The sequence below is a fragment of the Taeniopygia guttata genome, chromosome 4 (genome assembly GCF_048771995.1).
Source record: "Taeniopygia guttata chromosome 4, bTaeGut7.mat, whole genome shotgun sequence".
In the NCBI taxonomy this organism is placed as follows: Eukaryota; Metazoa; Chordata; class Aves; order Passeriformes; family Estrildidae; genus Taeniopygia; species Taeniopygia guttata.
The window spans coordinates 35,262,839-35,274,222 of NC_133028.1; the positions used below are offsets into that span (position 1 = coordinate 35,262,839).

General features: G+C 33.8%; 1 long non-coding RNA gene across 5 annotated transcripts in view; it reads left to right on the forward strand.

Moving 5' to 3' along the window:
- LOC140683944 (uncharacterized) overlaps positions 1-10,952 on the forward strand; it is a 34,673-nt gene extending 23,721 nt beyond the window's left edge. For 2 of the 5 annotated variants that reach the window (XR_012055619.1, XR_012055617.1), the window contains 2 exons: positions 260-7,686; positions 9,902-10,952. This is a non-coding gene — a long non-coding RNA (uncharacterized lncRNA). The remainder of the gene's footprint in view (positions 1-259; positions 7,687-9,901) is intronic. The other 3 variants (XR_012055618.1, XR_012055620.1, XR_012055621.1) reach the window with 3 other exon arrangements.
- Positions 10,953-11,384: the final 432 nt, after the last annotated feature.

Sequence of the window (11,384 nt, forward strand, 5' to 3'; positions counted from 1 at the left end):
GCATAAATGTCATTTCCGTTCATTGTGTCCTACTGGCACTACAGGGTCGTACCCTATGAGAACAACTCAAATTTTTTAAATAGAATCTTAGCGGGGGGGAAAAAAAAAGACAGTGATTACAAAATTATAGGCTAGCCTTAAGTGGAGAAACAAATGTGTTTTGTTTAAGCACTCTATAAAGTGTTTATGAAGTATTGCTTAATTTTTTAGCTAATAAAGATATTGTTCTAATTAAAACTATTATTGGTTTTTATTACAGGCTGTCTATGAATTAACTGTGAAAGAATTTCCATTTTCCAAAATGGAAGGTACAATAACAGAGATCTCCTTTCACCCAAGAAAACATTTTCATTATAAGCAGACAAAAGTCTACAACAACTATTATTCTGATTTTTTAATAGCTCTCAAAGAAAAAAGATGTCAGCAATAAAAGTACAAGGATAAATTAACTTTCCCTACAAGAATAATATTATCTGGCAAGAATGGATTAAACTGATTAGGTATTCCAGCCTATGTAAATTAGGTTACTGAAAATATATCTATAGAATTTCATTTATGTAAGCAATGGTTAAAAGCAAACAATTTTTTTAAATGAAGGGTATACATAAATATGTTAAAGTCTTCTATTAGGTCTAGGCATGATGCTTGAAGGCTTCTTCATGACCATACCTAAGAGCATTTAACACCAGCTGTGATTGAGGGCAAATGCTGTGTCTTGTCATTTCAAAATGAAGAACAGAGCCACAATGTCATTCTTCAGTACTTTCCACTATAGATGTTTTCTACTTCAATAATCTAAGCAAAGAAAAGTAATCTCAGTTTTCAAGCTAGAGTGTACTCAGTTTTCTACATTATCTGTAGTTTCCCAAAAATAAAATCTTAAACCACTGGAGGTTTTAATCGTCTTATGTATTTGAACTTTTTAATATAAAATTAAGCTGTGATGATGAAGTAGCTTCCTTTTCCAGCTGTGACAGGATTATAATGATGTCTTAAATTTCATTCCATATACTCCATGAACCCTCAAAAGAAATTTTCCCTAGTCTCCTGCTTTCAGGGAAAAGAAAATGGAGCTCTTACGGTTATTTTCCCCATCAACCTCTTTTATTATGTTCTTTCATATGCAAAAGCAAAGAAGAAATTTCACATCAGGAAATCAAATATTGGTGAGCTGTTTTCTAGTCTTTTTCAGGATGACTCCCTCTTTTTTATGTCTGTGGCTAAAATTCAGTTGTAATAACGTCCTTTTTAAATGAGGAATCAAGCAGATAACATAACCCACTGTTCAAGCACATGAATAAATCAGATTATGTCAGATCTCATGTTACAACTCTTGCTCCTATCTCCATCACTCACACCCCAAGAGGACTACATGCTAACTGTAAAAGATTTGCAATAGCAAATGCTGTAACCTTTAGTCAGTTTTCATGTTGGTTTTAATATTGCATTCCAGTAATAACTACAGTTCCTGTGATCTGTTCTGTATAAAAGCACTTGCCTGTGTAAGGACTATTCTGTACTACAGCGTGTAACTACCAGACTTGGCACTTGTAACACAGCATGTGTCCTTCCCCAGAAGCCCTCCAGTTGGCTGGCCCACAGCAACAGTGAGTTTGATGGCCCACATTAAAAAAAAAAAAAAAATCCCCAAATTAAACTATGTTTTATTCTTCCTTGCCTTTTCTGAATCATAAACATTACAGCAATACATCAGTAATATTTTATTTCCATTAGCAGATGTAGCCACATGTACTAATGGAAAAGGGACAGTACTTTATCTACATCATGTTTTTAGTCTTTTGTCTTTTGAAATTTTGGATTATTTCTAATTATATTCAGATATCTGCTTGCAGCAACTATTTAGGAATTTAGCCAAGGTACCTTCCATAGGGAATGGAGGCTGTGCACTGACACTAATTTTTTGTGTCTACATATTCACAGTGGTCCCTACATTGGATCTCTCTGGGGTCACATGTCAAATCTGTGACTGGGACCCTAACCAGACTCTTATCTGGATTCTCTTTAGTTTTTGACAGAAATACAGAGTGAAGCTTTGAACATAAAGCTTGTACCTAAAGCTATAAACTGTGCTCTGAATATAAAACCTGCACCTAAAACTATAAAATGTGCTCTGAAACTGCCTATTTCACTTCACCAGAGAAAAAGGTTGATTAACACACACACACACACACACACACACATATACATACATATATATATAAATGTAGACAAAAAAAGGATCAATGCTGAACCCCACAGCATATTCCCTGTGCAGGCCTTCTAAACATCAGTGGTAATACAATAATGGTAAATTATTGCTATTATTATAGAAATGTAAGAGTACACCTAGGTGTGAAGTGTTTGCATAATTTTGCCATCCTCTTTTGGCTAAAAACCACTAAGTAAATGAGGTTGGCCAGTTGCTGTGATTTTTGGGTTTTATGAGTCTAAACAAAAAAAAATCCCCATTATTATTTCCATATCAGCTTTTACTGCTGCAGGAAGAAGGAAATAGGATTTACACTGAAAAGGTCTTACTTTTTCCATAACCAAAATTAACCTAAATTATTTGTTGCTGTTACTGTAGAAGGATCAAACACTTCAAACATCAAGTCCAGTGCTGCTTAATTACATTTTCTTGATGGAAAATAAAAAAAAAAAAAGAGCATTTTCAGAGGAAACTTAGAAATGAGGAGCAGAAACATGCAGAGAGAAGCGAAGGTCAGCTCTTTCTCATTGGAAATCTCAGCAGCCAGAAGGGCTCTGTGGAGGGCAAAGGCAGCAGAGCCCTTCAGGAGGCAGCAGAACTCTCCACCACCTGTGACTCAGCAGCACAAAGTTGGTCCAAAGAAAAGCTTCTTTCCTTCGCAAAGGCAGTGACAGGAACGGGAATTCCTGCAGTGCTGGGAACAGGGTAACAAAGTAAAGTAGTGGGGACAAGGTGCTAAAATAGCGAGCCTATGCTAAATTTTATACACATGAAAATGTATTCATGATATCATGAATATATTCCTGAGCAGTCAGATAACCACAGGTTAGTGTCTCCCAGCAGGAGATAAAGCCTTTATGAGTAAACAACTCTGAAAGACAGACTACAGGATGGAGTTACATCAACACTGGCATGACTAATTAAGGACTCACCTGTAGAAGTTTTCTCACTATATGATTCATATTTCATCCACTTAACTACTTAATATCTGCTAAACTTACTGCAGTTGCTTTATCTAATTTAAAAATCCCCACTTATTTTAAATTTCTGCTAATATGTTTAAACATCTGAGCTTTTCTAATCGGATTTTGTTTTCTTGATATGAAATATTTGTTGTCTCTCATATTTGTCTTGTAATTTAGTATTTCAAATAATGCTGTGGGACTGTACAGACTGGCATTATTCTGGGGTAAAAACAATACCAAAAAACCAAGCACACATAAATACACTAAAACAGTCTTTTACATTAAGGAAAAATATAACTTTTTCCCTCTTGATTGTTAAAATGGAAGATTTAGCATTGGAAAGCAAAGTCAGATTCTATTCTGAGAAAACAGAGTGACTTTTTTCAGTTAATAAATTACTTACTTATTCTTACTGCTAGTTTATCCTTTCAGTTTATCAGAAAGTAGCTATAAAATACAGTGTAAGTGTGATCATTTAATCCTTGACTATGTGGAACAGTTGAAACTGGATCACATTTGAAGTAACAAAAAAATATACTAACTAAAATATTTGATTGGTACAATCAGCATGTTTGAAAATATAAAAATGTGTTATAGAAAATGAATGCCTTTACAACCTGGGTTTCCAGAAACTTGAAAGGTGCAGCACCACTCCCTTAGGAAACTTCTGCATTATTCTGGGAGCTCCCTCCTGGCTGAATTCTCACATGAAGGTCAAACCTATAAGGGGTTTATAACTATAAGGGGATAAAAAATATTTTATTGAGGTAGAGATTTCAAGCAATGTGTTCTAGAGGATGACCTGATTTGAGTGAATAATCCTTGGAAGGTTAGACACACTGATAAATATTAAGACTCATTTTTAATCCCTCTACCATTGTTTTTCTAAATGCTGAAGTTTCATAAATTTCTACATTTCCTTTTACCTACTTTGTAAGATGTGGTATAAAAATAATGTATCATATTTAACATTTTATCAAGTCATCAGTTTCTAACTTTCAAGCCAAAAGAAGTTTAACCAGTCTAAGAAATACATTTTCTTCATTTTTTTGTTTTAATTTGTTTGTGTGTTTGTGTATGAGGTTTTTGGGTTGGGATTTTTTGGGGAGGGAGAGGGGAGTGTGGTTTGGGCTTTTTTAGTATAAGGACTTAATCTGAGAATAAGATGGAAAAATTTCCAAATTTTAGGAGGATCCCATGAAAAAAATTCAAGAAGCTTACAAGAACATGAGGAAAACACTATGCTAGTTTCTGTAAGTTCATGTGATCTTCAAGAAAAGTATTTGTATAAAAACAAATAAAAGTACACCTTGAAAACCAGACAAAGTTTAAAAAGTAAAATAAATAAAAGAAATATACAATGAAGATAAACTTCAAACACTTCATAAAATAAACATTTCTGTTTGGAATTGAAATACCATATTGCCTTACAAGCTGTAAATGCTCATAAACATTATGAAGACTAAAAATATAGTAAAGTATACTCTAGTCTTAGTCCTTTAAAAACACTTTGAAAGCTGGTAGAGATCACATGTGTGAAATTATGTTAACTCTGTAAAGAGAAAGACAGGTTTTTAAATAAAAATTATTTCCCCTTCTTAATTCAGCTCTAAGTGTATTATACAACCACCAACTGCTATGTATTCTTCAGATGTTATTTTTGTGTGTCTGATAAAAATTGGCCTCTGCTTTCAGTCTTTTTTTTTTTTTTTCAGGAGAAGGGAGGAAGAGAGAAGGGAAATTATTCTTGGATTCTTCTATCAGTTCTGTCTGGAGAATTACATTTTGTTTTGTTTTGTTTTTTATTAAATGCTCTCATTGACATAACACATTATGAAACATTGTGCTGTGAAGTGTAACATCAGCTTGTATCAGTCACACTGCATTACTTTGCATGCCCAGCCTAATGTGTCACTGCACAGCAACGCAGAACCACCCTACACAACTGAAAGCAACAATTCCTTGAAGATGAAAATATTGTAAAATAATTTCTGTACTCAGATATACTGCTGTTATAAACATGTTTCCAATTCTGAGGGGTAGCACCACTCACATACAATTTCTTTAGGGCAGCAGGAGGTTATCTGAAATACAAACCCATAAGAGAATAGACTATCTTAAAAGAAAACATTTCTTCAGGGTATTTTAGAACCAGCTGCATATTGAAAAGCAGATATTTACTGTACCTACAATCCTCTGTTAGACAAATATATTGGGGTAAAAGGTTTTGTTTTCACAGATAACTTTCCATTTCGCTTTGAAAATCTTTTTTTAATGTAGAAGTATGCCTTTTCTGTTTATCTGTAGATATAAGGAGACTATTTTTGGATGGACTAACTTTCTCTTCTGCTCCCCCTGTCCTCAAAAGCTGAAACAGCTTTTATTTTTAGTTACAATTTTGCATCCTGGCTCTAGAGGAAAGGATTTCATTTAACCCTTCTGTAGTTATGTGTTACTCATGAGGAGTAATCATTCTCTAGGCAACCAAGTTTCAGTATTTTACCTATGTCAGATTCATAGGCAATACTCTACTTTTGAGTACCAGTACAAGAAATAACAAAATAAGTTTTTAAAATAAAGGTAAGTGATTGTCTTTTCTTTTACGTCTGTGATGCTCTGATTTGAAGTTGGTTTACTGATTGAAACATTTAGTGATAAACCATGACCTAAGCAATGAAATGCTTTAAGTTAAAAACATCAGACATTTTGGTGAGGGGTTTCAGTTTTTCAAACTGTTACTTATGTCCTTCACTAAGAAAAAGAGTTATCAATTTTCAAGGCTTGTGTTTTATCATATGAGATTGAAACGCTATTTTATAGACCATTTTTCAATATTCTAATTAAAAAATTGAGTCATAAAGGGTTCTTTTTTATTTCTCTTTTCTATTCAAGTTATTGTTTACATGTTGGCATTCAATAGTGGTCTTCGTATGTACATTTATTAATTTTAAATTATAATGAGGATTAAAAATATCTGTAGGCCCACTAAGTGTTTCTGTGAATGAATGCCTTTTGTATCCTGAATAAAACCAGAATGATCTTAAAAGAAAGCAACAGGAGTTGAAGTTGAACAAGAACTGAAGGACTGCAAGGCTCTTTTTTCCAGTGCACATGGCACAGTACAGATTTATGGATTCATTCCTGTTTATAACACATTGGAATATAACTAAAATCGATGGGGTCTGAAGAATTTTTCCAGTAACTCAGATATTTCAAAACACACATTTGCTTCAACAATTGACACTGAGAAAATATTTTCCATGATTTCAGAGGGGGTTAAAATACACCATGCAAATAGTAAAAAATGACAACACAGTCAGCCCTGTAAGTACTACAGATCTGGCACAATATTCTGCCTACTGACAAATTATGTGGACATATAGGTCATGATATACACATGCTTTGAAATAAAAAGAGACAATAAACAAGCATGACATAAGCAAATGGCCCCAATAATCCAAAGATTAATTGCATTTATCATTCACGCTGCTCAAGAATCCACACTTGCAAGCCCTTGTGAAGAGAATAGCACCTGAATTCATAAAAAGAGAAACTTGATTTAGTTTTCATGGAGCCTTTAGTAGGAAGCAAAGAATTGCTTTTATTTTAGGGAAAAACATAGTTTAGTTTGATTCAGAGTATTTCAATAGTATCAGATGACAGTTTGAATCTATTACTGATTTTGCCTGAGATTATTTCTTCATGGAGAATAAAACGAAAAATGGCAATATAGGGATTTCAAACAGTGGGATTCTGAAATTTTGTTTTCTCCAGCTTTTTACACAAAAGCTTTTACTAACTTTTATTGACAAATACCTTTCTTTCTGCCTTTATTTGAATTAAAATAGGTTTTATTTTAACTTTTATGTGGAAAAATATCCTGCTAAATTAATCCTCATGAAACCTTTATATTTTGAAACAGCAAACTGTAATAATGCATGATGTATGAATATATAAAAAAACATCATTATGCACTGGCAAACATATCCATCTATAAAAAATGAATGGAAAAATTAGGTGGTGAAAAATACCAAAGAAAGAGTATTTAAGAATTTATAAAGATAAAATTTATACGCAGGATAATTTGCAAAGAAATGTATCTGATTCTTTTATAGCTATATGATTTTATTTTACTGGAAAGTAAAACAAATCTTTGTTTCATGAACATTTAAAATGTATGCCTCTTTAAAGTATTTTGAGGAGGTAAAAATAGTATTTTTCAAAACTTGTAGCTTATTGAGTAGCAGCTTTGCCCATCTTATCAGCAGTCTTAGGACACAGTAATTTAGCATCATTTACATGTATAAACATGCATGATCTTGAGCACTTGTGTTCTAGATGCTGATTCTGAGAGAATGATGCTATTGCTAAATATTCAGGCATTTTTTCCTCCATTTTTCATGCAGATAAATTACATTTGGAGCAGCTGGAAATTTTAACTGGACAATTCTGTGATTAAAACAAGAACTGAGGTTTTGGCTGGCTTGGAAATATAGACTGTAATTTCTTCAGGTACTTCAGCTGTCTCTTTTCAAGTGCCTATGACTCCTGTGTAATTGGGTATTTCTCTATGCACTAATTAGCAAACGAGCTCACTGCTGTCGTCAGCCCAGCAGAGCTGCTGCCTTGGCTTCCACATGAGTGGAAGAGATCTTGGGCTGTGTTCTGGCACCAAGGCAGCCCTGGCATTGCTGCCACACATACAGCATTTGATCATAACCAAAACCAAGTGTGTTTCTGTGTGCATGACAGCATCATCTCATGCTTTGGGATAAAGATACTCCACAGCTTCCATCAAACAATAAAAATAACTTCTTTAATCTACAAATTTATTTTCCTCCATTTTGTTTGCAGTTAATTAGCTATAGATAATAGCCAGTCCTGATGGGTAGCACACCTAGGGTTTTCTTTGTCAGTTATTTGTCAGAACTTGAGATTAGGTCCTCCATAGAGACAAAATGCCACAAATTAACTATTTTATCTGAGATTTTATTTGACCTCTTTGCTAATTAGTGCATATGAAAATGTCAGTTTACCCAGGGGCAGCAGTAACCCAACTAACAGTTGCTGAATTACCAGAAAATGTTTCTATATTTTTATTCCAGTAATTTGCAGTAAATTATAGTTTAGTATATTTTTACTGTTTTAGTGTTTTTATTCTTCCCTCATTATTTCAGAATTAATTGCTTGCTATAATAATTCCATCAATAGTTCATAAAAAAAGTTATTCCAAACAGTGTGACAACAACTGTCATCATAAGGGACCATGAAGATGGTCACTGAGAACAGGATGATTTTCTTTTATTTCTCTCTTTTTCCTGCTGCACCCTGAATATATATTCTGTAGAAGTTTGATAATAATTCCCCACATAGAGAAAAAAAAATCATTGAAAAATTACATAGTGGAGAGATGATTTAGATATACGTACAGTTTAAATACCTAGAAATAATATATTGTGCCATAAGGACTTTCTCATTTGTGTTACAACTACTTTGCTCAAAAATTGAGACTCCTACAGCATAATGCAGAAGAAATAAAAGAAGAGTGCTGTAGAACAGCCACAGACAGGGTGCTCCAGTCTTTCCTACTGGCACTGGTAATGTCTGTACTAACTGTAGTTATTTTAGCAGAAAAATGACATTTGGGTATCAAGGTGGAGAATGGAAAATACTGTGATAACAAAAACTATTGCAACACATTTTTAAGAGGGGATGATGGAACTCTGCAAAGGCTGTCAAGTGACTCTGGTCCTGTTGTAGTACTTTTGGTCAAGGCCCATGAGTGATACCAGTAAAAGCCAACCCTCATCTCAGGACAGAGAAATGTAGTTAAGTGTGATATGAAAAAGTAATTTTCAGTTATTTGCTATGAAAGACGGAGAGAAATCATTCTGAAAATAAAATAATAATTCAACATCATTAACATTTCATGACATAACATATACCTCAAGGATATATGTCCTTTTCAGATTTTCTCACATGCATTAATTCATTTTTTTAATTACATGACAATTCTTTGTTGCTGTTTCCTTCCTCAAATCATTAATATTGATGCTGTTCAATTATCTGAGTCATCTTTAATTTTAACCTCAGACATGAACACTAAATGTTTTATTATGAACTTCAAAGTTGTTTTTTGTGTCTGGGTTTTGGATTATATTTGTTTTTTAAATCACATGCACAAAACTAATTTCTCTGAGTATACCTCTACATTCCAAAATCAGGTACTTATTGCTTCATCTCCTTTCTGTTGCTTGAACAATGGCAAACATTTTTCCCAAAATTATAACACTAAATTCTGTAATTTTTAAAAATGAGAATTCCAATGCCATTAAGAAATAATAAAGAGTCTGAAAAGTGAGAGGATGAACTATTCAGGATTTACATCAGGAAAAAGATTAACATTTTCTCAATTGTTATTCTGATTTTTTTCTTGATTAAATCATCTAATTAAAAACATACCTGCATCAGAGGAGAGATAACATTTGCTAATTGTTTTGTTTTTTTCTTCCTTTTGACAACCATTGACCCACATGGCACACTGCTACTATTTTGCAGGAGGCTTGTCAGAAGTTCTATGAAGTCTTTATTTTGAGGTTCCCAACTAAACATATTCTCTGGAAATTTTAAATTAGACATAAATCTTGGAAGAAAATTATTGGCTCAGAGTATTACACAAATAAGGCTTACTGGTGACATTTCAATAAATTACCTTCTTTTGTTCCAGGGCACATACAAATACAGAATACAATTGCTTCTGACCTGAACATCTTTCAGTCAACAAAATTTGGTTAAAGATAATTACTTGGCCAAAATAATGCATGAAGTCAAGCACTGAGCTGAGTACACTGAGTCTTCAAGTGACTCCTTTAATCCCATGAGTAGGTCAACTATCTTTCCTGGTAAGAAAATGAACTAAACCTTTTTCAGATACCAGAAAGCAGTTTATTGCATCCCCTGGGGGTTTGTTTGTTTGTTTTGGGTTTTTTTCATTCTTTTTCGGGTTTTTTGTGAGGGTTTTTTTTGGTTGTTTGGTTGTTTGGTTTTTTAATGTGTCCTTTCCACATGTCTAACCAGATAATTGAAGAGAGAAATATATCTCAATTACAGGTGTGATGTGCTCATAATCCTGTTTTCTTCTGTTTTTTCTATTCAAGGTGCTTTCTTAGCAATTCCCAATTATATTACATGTGTGACTTAGCAATAGATTGAATTATAGGAACTTTCTAAAACAAATATAAAAAGCCTGGCAAGTCACAGACTGAAGAAAATAAAAATCCCGAAAATATTCCTTTCCTTTGAACTTCGGTGTGCAATTGGCATGGAAAATAAAGCCATGACAGCACATATCAAAGTGCATTTCTTTGACTGATGTGTATTAATTTCACACAACCCATTAAGTTGGGGGGTTCTCAGTTTTTCCATTAAAAGGCGCAGCTCTATATCTGAGTCCTAGAAGTAAAAATTCAATTTCTAGTACATTTTTAATTTAAGCAATATCCATTACAGAACACAAGGAAGAGAAAGAATACTCAAGCAGCATATAGACAGACCAAGGCCCTTGGCAAAGCACACACTTGAATAACCGGTGTTTGCGAGGTTTAGTGTTCTGCCCAGGAATAATGTACCAATGCCAGCTCTAACAGTGGCAAAACAAAGAATAACAGAAAAAAAATGCTTAAGATTGCTACATGATTAGATTTCTAATACAGATGGCAGCTTAATATCTGTTATGAAATATAAAGATACATTGTCAGGGATAAATGAAATAGCTAACATCTCTGACTATTGCTCTCAAGAAAAGACAAGAGAGTATTAATTCTCCATGTGATGTAACTTCACACCATGCTGATATAAATGTATACTTATTTTTTTTTTACGCACAGCTACAAAATGAAGGGTAGTTTTACATCAGACTGTCAAGAGATCTGAAAACAGTAAGAAAGTTTTAGACATCTATTTTGAGTCTCTATGTAACAAGAATTCACCTAGTAGTTCTTGCATCAAGTGTAAACGTTGTTTAAATAAAGCAAATACTAAAACCCAGATTGTGACTGAAGCAGTAATAGCTGGATGCCCTCACAGGGATGCAGCCAGGGGCCATGGCACAGTCCTGTCCTCTCCCTCCTCCAGCACTCAGCCAGAGTACCAGCATCCTACAGGATAGACAAGATTGGCCCAGCCCACATCCTGCTATGGGCTTTCTGAGA